The sequence below is a fragment of the Juglans regia genome, chromosome 7 (assembly GCF_001411555.2).
Source record: "Juglans regia cultivar Chandler chromosome 7, Walnut 2.0, whole genome shotgun sequence".
Classification (NCBI taxonomy): Eukaryota; Viridiplantae; Streptophyta; class Magnoliopsida; order Fagales; family Juglandaceae; genus Juglans; species Juglans regia.
The window spans coordinates 4,485,941-4,501,873 of record NC_049907.1 but is presented as its reverse complement, the minus strand read 5'-3'; the positions used below and the strand labels follow the sequence as shown (position 1 = coordinate 4,501,873).

The window sequence follows — 15,933 nt, the reverse complement described above, 5'->3', positions numbered from 1 at the left end:
AACTACTAGTTGGTTTCAATGACTCTAATAGCTGCCAAGATTCTTCCCTCTTATGGGTCTCAGGTTGCCCATAAAAGCCTGTTAATAACCATTTGTCCGTATTTCCACCCTAATTTGTAATCCAAGCACTAATGTGTCTTTGGGAATAGTTCGTAATCTCTACATTCATTGAATGGTCCCATAGAAGCATTAAGCCCCCCTTTCTCCCCACGGGTTCAACAACAAAGTAGCCTCCACAATGCAATCTTCTTTTGATCCTATCACTCTCAAAGCCTCCCTTTCTCCCCACTTCTCAATTTGGTCATCATAATAAACACAACATTGGGCCTCTTGTCCTTCACCATGTGGCAAAGGTCTTGAGTTGTCCGAGGGTTCCCAAGCCCTCGACAGTTCCAACTTAAGGTTTTCATGATGATTGGTGGGGCTGCTTAGTAGCCTCCACCTGTAAAGACATCTTTTCAAACACCTCTCCATGTCTGTTAGCTCTAACTTTTTTACAAGACTTCACCACCTTCTCTTCTTCAACTTCCTCTCTCAAAATTCTTTTTGTCAAAACACCCCTCTCTGTCAAGTTACTTACCTTTCCCTTCTCTCTAGCCCTTCTCTTCCTGGCCCCTTTCATAAACCTCCCACTGTGTAGTACCTTCACACCCCCTCCTCCTGCACCTCTCTTCCCACCCCAACAATACTCTCTTCTTCACCCCCACCTCTTGTAACAACCCTCCTTTCTCCCCCTTGCACTTATACTCCCCCCTATTTCTTTCCTTCCCTTTATCACCTCATCATGTCTTTCAGGCTCTTGTACTATTGCCCCTCCCTCTACTATTTCTCCCTATTTTTCTAGTAACACTTGCCTCATTGGGGTTGTTTGACTGTTCTCCCCCCTTCTCCCCTTATAATATCTACATGTTTCTTAATGAATCTGGAATAACTCCTCTCTCCCTCTCTCTTTTTTCCTCTAATAACTGTTCTCATCCAAACACCAAATTGATCCTCGCCCTTTCCCATTCCTGAGCAACATTGTTCCCCATGTAGTATACACCCACATCTGAAGCATATATGAGGTAACTTCTCATACTTAAAATGGGTCCAGTAGCTCTTACCTTTTACAGTGATAGATCTCCCTCTCGCCAAAGGCTTCTCCAGTTCTATTTCTATTAACACCCTCAAATATGGCCCCCAACCACAGCCATCCTCTTGAGTATCCATTTCCTTGACTCTGCCAATGGTACCCCTATAATCTCTCCTCTTTCCTTATTCATGCATGCTAGTGGCAACTCATGTATCTGTATCCATAAACATTCCTTCCTAAAGTTCATTTTCGATGGTGGAGTGAAACCATCAAACAACCTTATTACAAACGTTTGGTTGTCAAAAAACCAAGGTCTCCCCTCCAATACACGTTGCTTGTCTTTATGGTTTGCAAACACCATTACAAAAATATTATCCCCCACCTCCTAAAATGTAGCTTGCTGACTAATCTTCCAGATCTTAGCCATTATTGATTCAACCAAAAACTTGTTTATGTTTCTTTCTGCCCAAACCTTCCTAACTAAACTAAGCTCTTCCTTTCCACTAAGAATTTCCGCACTTTCATCCCCGAAATCAATATTCAGGACTTCTTACTCCTATAATCTTAGCTTTTCCCATTTATTTTCCAGTTCATCCATCTGTTTCACCACCGAAACAACCTCCTCTCTGCCATGCTCTTCAGAGAAAAACACCTCCTTCCTTCCGTGCCAGAGTGCTTAGTGCGACATCCCCATCGTACCACCACCTTAAAAATTCTGTTAGAATCCTAGTAGACCCCACTTCACCTCATTTTTCTCTAGAGAGAAAAATGAGAGAATACTCATGTTGCCACAATATATTATAATATTTATGTTAAGAATATATAAGTTAATAAGTATAATATAAGTTAAGAATATATATATAAGTCTAAATATATAGTAGAAGATAAGGATATTGTAGTGCATTATAAATATATTATATAAGAGTATATTATATAAGTATATTAAATATATAAGTATATTATATATAAGTATACTATATAGTATTGGCATAAGTATATACTATATTTTATGATAGTTATAAATATACAAGTATACTATATATATAAGTATATATAAGTAGTATAAAAGTATTAGTATAAATATAGGTATATAATAATTAAATATAAGTATTATATAAGTAGTATAAGTATATATACTATATTATATAACAGATATAATAATAACTAACACAATATTTTTTTTTTGTTGAAACGATATTCGTAAGATGTTCGAACGGATAAAATATTTATGGAAACCATTCGAATGGCATAAATAGTTGATGAGATACTGTGATGCCTAATGAGATTGATGGCCTCGCTGATCATGAGATTCGCCAGTTGGTTGTGGGTCCAGATACTTCTTCCTATGATGGGAGCAAGAGCATCAAACAGGTGGACTTATCTAAAATTTTCAAGATCACAAACATTATAATAGCCAATAACATCGATCCACGACTGCACAAGACTGAGGTAAGCATGGACTGGACACAATTTATGTTACGGGTCGCTTGTAGGGTGCCTATTGACCTAGCGAGATATATATTCGCTAGGATAATTCAGAGGCACCCTATACTACAATACGTAGAGTTTTATTTTATTCAGTATACTTTTTTTTTTTTAATAAGAGCCGGTAGCCACACACATAGCAGCCCCGTCTCAATTTTATTCATAAATCACCCTCACGTATGGCGGAGGAATACCGTGGTTACATCAATACACTTGGGGGTTTACAAAGATAATCACTAGGAACTAACCCAAAACCAAGTGTCAAAACCAACCAAGAAAACCATAAAGCAACTTCTAACAAGCCTAAGGTAAGGAAAACCAGGACCAAAACCAAGAAAAAGCCCAACTCCTGCAAAAAAGAAATGCAAGCATAATAAAATTTAACCTCAGAGAAAGTAGGAAAAACGTACCAGGGACTACGAGATGCGCAAATATGGGAGGCCAATTTTGTCCATACGAAGAAGACCACGAAGCTGGCTGGTAAGAGCGTCATTAAAAGACCAATCACAATTTAAACCCTTAGCTCCCCGTTTAGCTAAATAGTCAGCCATCGCATTACCTTCACGAAAAACATGGGTCAAACGATACTCCAGACATCCCAAAAAACCCTGCAACTCCTCCCAGAAATCTTCTAAGTACCAAATGTTACAAGTTCTCTTAGTAACCCAGCTGACAATCAAAAGAGAATCCACTTCAATTTCAACCCTCTAAAAACCTAACTGATAGCACCTCCTGACCCCTTCCAGCAAGCTTCTCAGCTCAGCAAAATTATTAGACCCCTGACCCAAGAAGACCGAATAAGCTGCCTGCAGCCTACCAAAATTATCCCGAATAACCCCAGCCTACCAGAAATCTTCTAAGTACCAAAATTTTATTTAGTATACTTGGTTACTCCTTTTGATATATATAATACTTTTACTTATGAAAAAGATTTTATGACAGATATATTGCCTTTTGGAGTCATGCTCACACGATTTCTTTTAGCTAAAGGAGTCAGGACAGATGCATTTGAGCGTGTTCGGGAGCCGATTGGATTGATCAACTCGATGACCTTGTCTCGTAGCACCGGACACTCTAGATTTCATATTTGTGCACCTACTATAGTGGTGATCGACACTCAGGGAGGTGCATAAGGCGTGCTTGGCGAGGCATCTACATAGGGTGCATCACGTAGTGCTATTCGTGAGGAGATTGCAGATATCGTGTTTGCAGAGATGTGCGCACAGACATTAGAGATCATTGATACAGTTCGGGTCACCCTCACAGAGACTGAGTCTAAGCTAATGTCTCGAGGGACTGATATTGAGACATGCCTTGCTGGAGTCGAGGCAGTGCTACACTATTTGACCCAATAGTGTATATCTTTTATTTGCATTAAATGAGCTTTTTTGTATGAACAATCATGACTATTTGTATTTTGTATTAGTAGTTTAAATATTCAAATAGTCATACATTATATTCCCACCATACATTATATTTTTGGGATGCAATTAATGTATGGTTTTTATTTTTAGTGTTTGCTAGCTTGTTTATTGTTAATTATATATTTTTTTCATTTTACTTAACGTTCACGATGATATAAAAAATGACACTATATGTAATATTTATTTAACTAAAAATCTTATTTAACATAAAATAAATCACTAAAATATTTTTACATTAATTACATAAAATTAATTTATGAATTCGTAAATATTTTATGTTCCGTTCGAACAAGGTTAAAAAAAGTCCCCAAAATTTTAATTTAATTTCCCACCAAATGATCCGTTCGAATGCATAAATGTTGTGTTCGAATGCAATATGTGTAGTTCGAAGAATCTTGCAACCTTCCCGCCAAATTTTCATACCAAATTTTTTCCGTTTGAACAAGCCGATTGAGGTTCAAATGGATTTGAACTTTCTCTGGAAAAATAAATTACTTGCCCGCCAAGATTATTATTCGAACAAATTATAAACCTTTCGAACAAACATTAATTCTAGGTTCGAACGTGCTTGACTTTTTGAGATGACGTAATTCGTAATAGAAGATCTTGTACGAACAGATATTTAGCCGTTTGAACGTTTTCATAAAGTCATCCATTTTTTGAGACGTCTCCAATAATTACTTTTAGGGATGAAGTTTAGTTCATCTCTAAATAATTCATCCCAAAAACTAGAATTTGTTGTAGTGAATGTCATTTACATTGTTCTACAGGCGAGCTAGCCAGAATCTAAATGAATTTTTGGTGACTTTCACAACATGATTAGAGTAAAAGAACAAGATCATCAATACGTATATAAAATTGGTTCACCATATTTATTGATTATTTAATGTTCCTTGAGAGACTCACATGACTAACAATAATAAATATTGCAAAACTCACTCTATCCATATGTTTATTTATCTCTACTTTTAAGTAAAAATATACTAATATAAATCTCGAAGAATTAACGCCTTTTGAAATTTACTTGGCCTCAAAAAGTGATTTTTAGCCTCAACTTTTTGTTCGCCAGAAATAAAGGAATGGAAATGTTAAAACTTGAGTTTTGCAGCAAATTAGAATCACCACAAATAAAAATTGTCGCAAATGTATTTTTTGTGTCAATTGTATTGACATTTTGCTACAATTGTATTTGCAGTGTTGAATTTATGTCGGCAAAAGTGTTGTTTTTGCAGCGATTTAGCCACTCGCCGGAACTTGCAACATTAATTATTGATTTTTGCGACAAAATACTAGTCGCCGGAAATAATTTTTGCTGAAAAAAACCTTATTTCTTGTAGTGTTAATGCACTGTCACATGGCTTACTAAAAAAATTAAAAATAAAAACATAAAATAGCAGAGGGAATTTAGGATTTTCGTCCTCATCTTTTTGTGTTTCGAGCGCCATCTTATATTGAATATATATTTTAGAACTTTTTTTAATAAGCTATGTAGTGCCATATCAAATAGGCAAAATGAGTGGTACAAATTAAAAGGCATCATAGCATGATTCTTAATTATTAGGTTAGTCCGTCAACTTCAATGTTTAAACCTATTATTTGGGTTTTGATTTTGTATCCTACAAATATAATCTTCTTCTAAAATGCAGAACTAAATTTATCCATATTTTTTTAGTTTCAGAAATCCACTTACAAAAACGTTAATTATTCTCTTTTCTTGATGCACAAATTTCTAAAATGTGGTTTTTAGCCTCAACTTTTTGTTCGCTGGAAATAAAGGAATGGAAATGTTAAAACTTGAGTTTTTGTGGTAAAATTAGAATCACCACAAATAAAAATTGTCAACTATAAAATTAAATTAAAAATTGATGACCAAACAATCTGTAGTTTTGTATCAGAACAGGGTTTGAAGACCACTTTGAAATGCTGGTTGAAAGCGTTACAGATTCAACTCCATCCCACGAGGGGTTTTGACAGAGAATCTATGGCCACTACAACTATAGGGCTTCGAGTATGTCCCATAACAGTATCAGTTGTCCCCACCTGCCAAATATCAAAACCAGAGCTTATGTCACAGGAATTGGACATAATTTTAGAACACCAGCAAGTGACAAGAAAAATTATTTAATGTCTCGTAGCTTTTGCATGTTATAATCGGCTCAGGAAGAAATGCAAATCAGTTCAGTCCCCTTGATAGACCAAACAAAACCATATTATGGTCCAAATCAACAACATTGGTTAAGAGTTAACATGCCAATGCTTGATAGAGAGAGTGTGGCAGAAGCTCCGTTTGTTAGAACACCAGAAATATAAAGTAGAATTTTAGAACTCTTTGATGGAGCATAAGGAAGAAGGTTTTAACTGGGGATGTGGATCACCAGTCAGGCGAGTTCTTTGGAGTGGCTTAAGTGCTAGAAAGACTTGAATACTCTGGGTGCCATCCACAATAGTGTGGTGCCTAAAACTAGCTCCTCCAAAGTGTGGGCATGTGTGTATGTGAGAGACTAATAGAGAGAGAGAGAGAGAGAGAGAGAGAGAGAGAGAGAGAGAGATAGCTCTGCTGACCACTGCTTCCACAAAAGGCAATGTCATTGGATGTTCCAGCATCAAACCTCCCGCAACATTGAGTGTAAATCCCTCGTTGCTCTGAGGGCAGCTCGTTCGTCAACAAAGAAGTCAAGGAAGAAGTTAATAAACGGGATTTGAAAAGAAAGATTCCTGGCAAAAAATATCAAATAACAAAGAGAATATGGATCTTAAGAATTTTACCAGGCTATCAATGATCTCATTTGGAATGTTATAAAAATAAACCTATATCACCATGCAGAAAAATATTAATTTTCCAAAGCTAATTTACATGGTTACTTCTAAAGGGAAGTGAATAGACATGCTAAAATTTAGATCTCCATATGCAAAACATTAACGGAATTTTTTACAATAACAAAAACCCGGGTGAATCTGACAGAAACTAAGTAAAGAAAAGGAGATATGATGTAAAACAGCAGCAATACCCTTTTCATACGTAGATAAATACATTTTTAACATGTCCTGAGATTAGGTGGGCTTAAAATCATGTAATATTCACTCATCAGGAAGAGAACATCCAAATAAAAGTGCCAGAAACCATTACCTCGGCTCTGTCCCATCCACCTTTTCTTTTTCCCGTCTTAAGATTGGTTACAAGAACAGATCCTACCACCTCTGCTTGACTGCCAGAATATCCTGCAACCCACAGGGATGTGACCATCAAATCCAGCTCAACTTTTGAATGAGAAATGGTGAGAGTGAAGAGCATTAAGCAAACCTTTGATAATTCCCTTACTTCTTCCTTGCTGGATGGTTTTTCTCTGATTATCCCTTCATCACCACCACCTCAAAATCAATTAGATGGAGCAGTAAGAAATAACCTTGAATGATCTCTACATGCCAAAAATACAGAAGACAAAGAGGCTCTATAAATAGTAAGGGGCATCTTCATAATCATAAAAGGCAAAGGATGTATATGTTGTGAGGAATGAGATGAATATGCCAGCCCAAAACCCAGCAGGTTGTGTGTAGATTAGATATGAAAAAATAAGTTCAAAAGAAGTGTCAATCTTGCATGGGATCGAGGAAAAATCCATTGCCTGGATTATTATACATTCTTGTAACTTGGACGCCTTACTCGATGGATTTAGAGAAGATTGTCCACCAGATAAACTTTATAAGGTGATTATAACCCCTTAAAGTTTTAATTGTATTTGAAAAACAATGGGCAGTTAGAAGTAGGATGTATGATTAAAATCTATCAAGAAGATTATTGATGAAAAACCAATAAAATTTGGCAATTTAGACAAACTACATGAACAAGACGGAGAATAGGCTCGAAACATATCTTCTTCCCATACTCATCTTACAAAGCCATCTCATATAATAGGTGTGGTATCAAGTAGTTTATAAAGCATGCTCAGTGCAAGTTCAACTGCATTGCAACTCAAGTATGTAGGTATCAAAAGACCTGGTGCCCATTCGGCTCTTAAAAGGAGATAGATTCATCAATTACTAGAGCTGTCACTTATGGGCAATCAAGGCACAGAAAAATAAGAAAATCAGTTGTTCAGGTATTACCTGAGAGAAAGTAGAAGGATCTAGTTTATGCTAAAATCAGTTAAATTATCAAAAAGGTAGTAACTAAAGGGGAATCAAGGCATACTGTATCTGCAGTTATCAACAGTGTTGAATGAGCCTCCACCTCAAATTGAGCGGTACTTTTGAGCCAGGATACAATGGCATCTGCCTAAGAAGAAAATCATCATACAAGTATATAACACAAATAATGTACCCAAAATCTCAGAAAGATGGGGAACAAATGACGTTCCCATGATAATTTATGGGGGCTAAAAACTTTAATATATGTAAACGAAATTACAGGGAAAGGAGTTCAAATTATACAACCACAGGGTAACTACACACAGATGGATACAATTAACATTGAGCTCCAATTCCTAGGTTCAACAGCTAGAGAGAGCTAACAATTAAATATACCTTCGCTTCAGCTAGAGCCATTACCAAATCTACTGGCTTTTCCCTCCTAATAACTTTCTCATCTATGTCTGCACTCTAATTCACAAGCCCGGTTAATCTTGTGAAGCTCTGTTAAATCAACTCAATTTATCGATTACTTAACTGAATGGAAGGAAGAATAAATTAAGAGACAGGATTAAAACATAGGAAACTGCTTTGTACCATGCTCATTGCTCAAGTTTACAAGATGTGGAAGAATAAATTTATTCAGTTCATTAAATATTCTAACAGGCTCCATACCAGATAAAGAAAACTTTTTTTCACTAATATGACCATACCATTATTGTGAACTCATATCCCATCTCCCTTAAAATTTTTCGGCGAGCCATCGACGATGAACCCAAAATTATCTGTCATAAAACCAAGTGAAAAATAACATTTATAACCATTAACCCCCGGCCCGCAACAAAAGAAAAAAAGTAATAGCCTTTAATCTCTGGCTAATCCGACCATTTTGAAATCAGGAAAACGTTAGCGAAAAGAAGTATAATAATCGTAACAAAAGAGTTTGCTGTATCAGCAACGGTATTTTGAGGCGCAACAACAACAGTATTTTGCGCACTTTTTTTCCTCCCTTTCTTTTCCTATTGTCATGTAGGGAAGACAGAGACAATGAGGTTGGGAAAATGTTGTACGGTGCAAGAAATGTACCCTTATCTTGATTCCTCCCTTTCTTTTCCTATTTTTTTCATTTATCTTGATTCTTTCACGCTCCTCTTTTAGATGCAGCTTTTGGGTACTTGAGGCTATATGGGGCTCGTATAGCCTCAAATAAAAGGATAATTCTAGGATGCACAAAAAATGGGCATTCCAAACGTGTAAATGAGTTTTTTTTTTTTAAACATATTTAATTGTTAAGAAAAATATATATAAATTCACCAATAATCATTTTTTTAACAAAAAAAAAAAAAAAATATCAGCGGACACATTTACTAGACATATTTGAGAGTAGTACTATATTTTCCTTTTTCTAACTAGTAATTATGTTCCGATTTGAAATTTTTTGTTACTTTGGGAGAAAAGGTGGTGAGCTCCATCTATTTTCTAAGTATTCTCAAGTCAGATCCATCGATTTTGATGAATTGAGAATCTCATTCCTGTGATTTTAACAACACAATTCCTAACAATCTCCCAATAAAAGTACTTTGATAGATTTTGATTCTTTGATTAAAAGGACCATTTTCTCATTCTTCAAGTCGGTGCTCTCTCTCTCTCTCTCTCTCTCTCTCTCACTTGAAAATAAGAAATTGATCAATAGTCATTATTCTCATTCAGCTTGGATTCCTTTCCAATTCAGTTCCTTTTCTTTGTTTGGTTCTTTGAGAATTTTGGAATTAAACAAGAAGTAGAAGCTGGTAGAGTAAAGATTACCACTTTCAAGTTTCAACCCATCTGAGGATAGTTCTCCTGGTTAAAGAAGTTTCACAAGCAAATGAATGTTGGTAATTAAGAGTAACAGAAAAATAATTTAAAGACTCAAACATGTTACATACCAGTCATAAGTACTTCACGATATTAAAAAGACATAAAACGTGTGAAACAAATTAAGGTCAGGTATGTCTAGCAGCCTTGTTCTTGTTCTAAAAAAAAGTTGACTTGATTTTACTAAGCTTGACCAACACGTCTTTGATATCCATTCTTGTATCTGGTAATTCTTCAGAACACCTCAAGCCCAAGTCCAAGATTGATGAAAGAATACTTTGCAAGGCAATGGTGTCTCTGCCATCTTCTATTCTTAGTAAACCTTCATCCACAACTTCGATTATTCTATCAGGAATGGATGCATTTACCAACTGCCTCAAAGTAAAGTCTCCAACGAACATGTCGTCAGTGGGTTTCTTTCTCGTGATCATCTCCAACAATGTTATGCCAAAGCTGTAGACATCGGTTTTGATGGATATCTTCCCTTCAAATCCATATTCTAAAAATACTCACAAATTGTCAACAAGGCATTTTATAAATTAGCAACTTGAATCTTAATAAAATGCGTAATTAAGTAATAATTCACATGTGCCATCCCCAAAAACAAAGAGTATATATCCGAACTATAAGCAAGCTCTTGATCAATGTATATATACTCATATACGGATAAATAAATACAAATATATCTTACAAAAGGCAAACCAAACCAAAACTGCAATTTCAAGTCATTGTGAGTTTGGTTACGCAGTTGAGAGGAGATGATATGAGACGTTTTGTTGAAAGTTGAATAAAATATTGTTATAATATTATTTTTGTTTTGAAACTTGAAAAAGTACTTAAATTGTTTATTATATTTTGTATGAGAATTTGAAAAAGTTATAATGATTATATGACATGAGATACTCTAATTTTGTGTAACCAAACCAACTCTTATGAATCCCACCACGATTTTTTGAAGGTCGTCTCAAGCATTATTTTCATAAATGCATATTTTTTTTATGCATGAGAGAACAATTTGTGACATGTTAAGCATAAAAGCTAAGCCTTTTTTTCGAGATATGATAGTTTTGCTTATATAAGTTTATAATATCATGACCAGTCTCTTGTAAAAAACTAAGTGGTGTATATTGTCCATAATTTCTTAAGTGAGCCATTTTTGTATCATTAAATTAGCTTTTGGTCTCTACTAATTTTTTTTCTATAGTATTTAATTTGAAGAAAATTAAAATTTAACATTATGTCATTTTTCTTTTAAAATTTATAGTTAGTTGAATGAAATATATATATTTAATGAAAAAACTCACGTTTGTCTGAATAGCGAGCTACACAGTATGTAATTCATGATACACTACTTAAAAACTTTTTAATCTAGTTTATTGTTATATATTATTTAGAAAACCCAAGACTTAGTTTATTCTTTGCATATAATTATGTTTTATTTATAATTCATATATAACTCGTTACCAATGTTTAGTCTCTTTTGTTTAATTGCAACATATAAAAGCTTAAATGTTAAATTTCCAAAATTATTGGAAGCAGGAAATTTCAAAATTTATATATTTTTCTTTCTTATATTTCTACTCACTTTATTTTTTTTTTAATTGTATTATCTTTTTAATGGTATTCCTAAAAGTTTTCGATTGAACTATTTATTCTAACCTAAAAATATTCGGGCCCTCCAAACTTATAATCCTAACTTCGTCCCTAGCTTCACCTTCTTAATCTTTTCATCATCTTGTCCTTCAAGAGTTATTGAGTTCATTAGTGTGCAAGTGAGTTTATTAATAGTGTTATTGAAGTTCTAATAGATCAAATGAGGTCGTTCGTGAGAGAATCTATAGAAGAATTACAGGGTTCTATACCCATATTAATTTGTAAAAAGAGTTCGAGTACTGGGTAAATCACAAGAATTATAATTAATTTGGTGTTTGATCAGTTTGCAAATGTTTTATCGACTATAAGACTAGCTAAGATGAGGAAAATTGCCAAGCAAGTTGTTACCAAAAATTTGTAAGATTAGCATCATGTTATTTATCCTTTTGATAATTAAAAAAGCAGGGTAAATTCATGTACGTACGTACCTGGTGCGATGTAGCCAATGGTACCAAGAGTTTTGGTGTGTGTTGAGTCTTTGTTTTCGACTAAAATCTTTGCAATACCAAAATCACCCACATGTGCAACCATGCCTTCATCCAAAAGGATATTTGTAGGCTTCAAATCACAATGCAATATAGATTCCGATTGACCGTGGTGGAGATATTCTAAGGCTGACGCAACATCAACCAAAATATTTATTCTCTGTAGAAGATCCAAGCAGTAGTTATGAGAGTATAACCACTTTTCAAGGTTGCCGTTCGACATGTATTCCAGCACCAACGCTCTAAACTCGGGATTAGTGCATGTAGTTATGACCTTCACAAGATTTCTATGTCGAATTGTACGTAACACCTTGCATTCTGCATCAAAACTTTTGAAAGCACCCAACAATTCCAAACTTAGAACTTTTACTGCAACAATTGTTCTGTCAGAAAGTATTCCTTTGTACACAGAGCCAAAACCTCCGACTCCAAGCAAGTTGCTTTCACAAAAGTTGTTTGTCCCTTGGCAAAGCTCTTGGTATGATATCATTCTATGTTCCAATGCAGGAAATGCATTAAGTGATGTCGGTATCTCCATGTTACTTTTTCGAAGTCTTCTCAGCAAATAAACCAACATTACCGCGATTATAATTGATGCAATCATAGGAAGAATACATTTGATCAAAATATTTTTCATCTTTGATTGTTTGTAGGTAGGAATTGTTGGACAAGGTGGAACTCCAAAAATTAGATTCCCACAGAGTGCACTATTTCCTGACAATGATTCCGCCGTGAGATTCACAAAAGGACCACCGGATGGAATCTCTCCTACTAGCTTGTTGAAAGATAAATTCAAGTATTTGAGATATGGAAGTGCCTCAAGGGATTTCGGAATTACACCAGAAAGATTGTTGTAAGAAAGATCTAAGAGATCTAATCCTTTTAAGTTACCAAAAGATTGTGGAATGCCTCCTTGAAAGGAGTTGTTTGAAAAGTCAAGATACCTTAGGCTTTCAAATGCTCCAATGATGCTTGGAATCTCTCCGGCAATTTCATTTCTTGACAAATTCAGATATTCAAGAGTGTCCAATTTTTTCATGTTCGAAGGCAAATGTTCACCAAGGGAATTCAATGACAGATCCAATAAAAATAGATTTTCAAGGCTCCATATATTTAATGGTATTGATGATTCGAGTCTATTAGAACTCAAGTTTAGCTCTACTAGAAGACTGAGGTTTGAAATGCAATTTGGGATGAATCCAGAGATTCTGTTGTTTGCGAGATCCAACTCTCCCAAATTTCTTAATTGGCATAGCTCTTCTAGAATCAATCCTTCAATCTTGTTATTGTAAAGATGCAATCTTTGTAATCTTTCTAAACCACCAATTGTGAAAGGGATATTCCCAGTCAAATTGTTATCTCCCAAATCAAGCCAGTTCAAGCCTTTCAAAAAACCCATTCCCATAGGAATATGACCTCTTATTTGGCAATTGCCTGCAAGAAAGATTTGAAAGGAAGCCGAAAAGTTTTGAATGGAATCTGGAATTATTATATCTAATGGATTATAGGTTACGTCTAAATTTCTCAAAGATCTACAATTGGATAAAGATGAAATGAAATTGGTCTCTTGATCTGTTGCCTCCTGGCCTATTAGCTGATTTGCACCCAAAGAAAGATCCTCGAGGTACTTCAAGTTTCCAAGACTTTTGGGAATTGGTCCGGAGAATAAGTTCATAGAAAAGTCTACTGTGATGAGTTTGGAACAATTCGAAAGATAGGATGGGATATGACCACTAAGTTTGTTGTTACCAAGTACGATTATTTCAAGATTAGGGCAAGATTGCCCCGAATATAGTGATGGAAGATATCCAGATAGAGAATTTTCCTGCAAGACGATAAGTTGTAAAGAAGAAAGGTTGAAGACTTTTTGAGGTACTGACCCTTTGAAGTTATTCATTCCAAGAATCAAAGTAGTTAATTTCGGAAGATTCCACAAATCAGTCGGAATGCTTCCTTGGATATGGTTTTCCTCAATTCTGAGTTCTTGCAACCTCGACAAATTACATATGGTAGAAGGTATGATACCGGTGAAACTATTACCTCCAAGATATAGGATTTCTAGCTTTGCAGGTAAATTGCCAATTAGAGCTTTTGAAATACTCCCCTCAAATGTATTATATGCCAAAGATAAAACAGCAAGCTCCCCACAATTATTAAATTGTGAATGGAGCTTACCGCCAAATTTGTTATACGAGAAATAAAGTTCTCTAAGATTGGGACAGTGGCTACAAAGATCATTCGGAAGAGCTCCCAAGATGTGATTAGACGTAACAGCAAAAACGTTTAGAGAAGATGTGTTAAAGATGACTAAAGGAAGTGGACCAATGAGACTATTGTGCTCCAAATTCAAGAACTCCAACATTGACAAATTGCCAAGGGACGATGGAATTGCACCAATAAGACGGTTCGTATCAAAACTTACCACGCGGAGCTTTATACAATTATGGATAGTAGGAGGGATGCTTCCTTCCAATTGGTTGAATGCCAACAAGAGCTTTCTCAAGCGATGTAAACGACTAATCTCATGTGGAATAAAACCAAAGAAGTTGTTGAAAGAAAGATTAAGTTTGACTAGGAATGAGAGGTTACCAATATGAGGAGAAATATTGCCATGGAGACCCATGAAGGAAAGGTCCAAAGCGGTGACTCTTTGCCAACGTCGACTGCAAGAGACCCCAATCCAATTGCAGATCGAGTTTGGTGCGGTGGACCAGTTAGTAGCCAAGAGGATTTCATTTGGACTAGAACTGATTCGAGATTTAAAGGCAATGAGAGCAGATTGGTCTGTAAAATTGCTAAAAGATTGGATCAATTGAAACATGCATGAGTACTGCACAAACAGAAAACCCAATAGCAATAGAGGGAACAGATTTCCTATGAGCACCATTAGTGCAGGAGAGAGAATTAGAGTGCAGGATAGAGAATTAGGAGAATGTTTGTGAAGAAGCATGAAGTGAAGAAGCACTAATATAAAGGAAGTGAAGTCACCATTAAGGCTCATGGAAGTCAATATGGGTCCGGCTATTACCAGTCATTTGTCGTTAAATTTATCCATATTTCTTTTTCATTTTTGTGGACTCGAAATAAAAAATAAATAAACTTCGAGAATGAGCAAAAATAACAAAAATAACATCACTTAGGTTATATAAATGTCCATATTTTTAAAAAATAATAATAAATGGTTGTGGATATATCATTACAAAAAAGGATTGTGGATATATCATTCCACTCCGGCCAACAGGTAGTATTTTGGTCTGCGTAAACATCTATTGGGGAAATGATAGACATACAATTCTCTTTATAATTTTTTTATATAATTATATTTTAAATTAAGAGTATTTTTATAAAATAATTTATAAAAGTAATATCAATTTATATAAATGTATTCATTTTAAAATATAATTATAGAAAAAATTATCAAAAAAGGTTATACATATATTATTACTCATATCCTTATCACAAGATCCTAAAATTTTGCTAAAAGTCATTCAAATGACCTACTGACTACGGCAAAGACTAATGAAATTTTTGGTGATTCAAATGGCCCAAAACAGACGCAAGTCACTCGACCAATCAGGCATGGAAAGCATGGTAAGACGCTAAGTCACTCGGAAAAGCAAATTAGGGGATTAGAATTTGGATTAGATCATGACTGATGAGGCTTGAAGTGCATGTAATTTGAGATGGATCCATATCAGATTCTATTGTATATTTGAAAGTCTGATCAACGCTGTAAATTAAAGAATATTGACACAGAGTCAAAGGAGCAAGCTGCAAAGAATCGAGATACAGTACAATAGGAAGCTGCTTGAAATCAAGCCTCAACATCCAC

The 15,933-nt window shown here is 35.1% G+C and overlaps 1 pseudogene; it reads right to left on the bottom strand.

The window, feature by feature from the left end:
• Positions 1 to 5,750: 5,750 nt before the first annotated feature.
• The window catches only part of LOC108980279, a 144,952-nt pseudogene continuing 134,769 nt past the window's right edge, over positions 5,751 to 15,933 (bottom strand).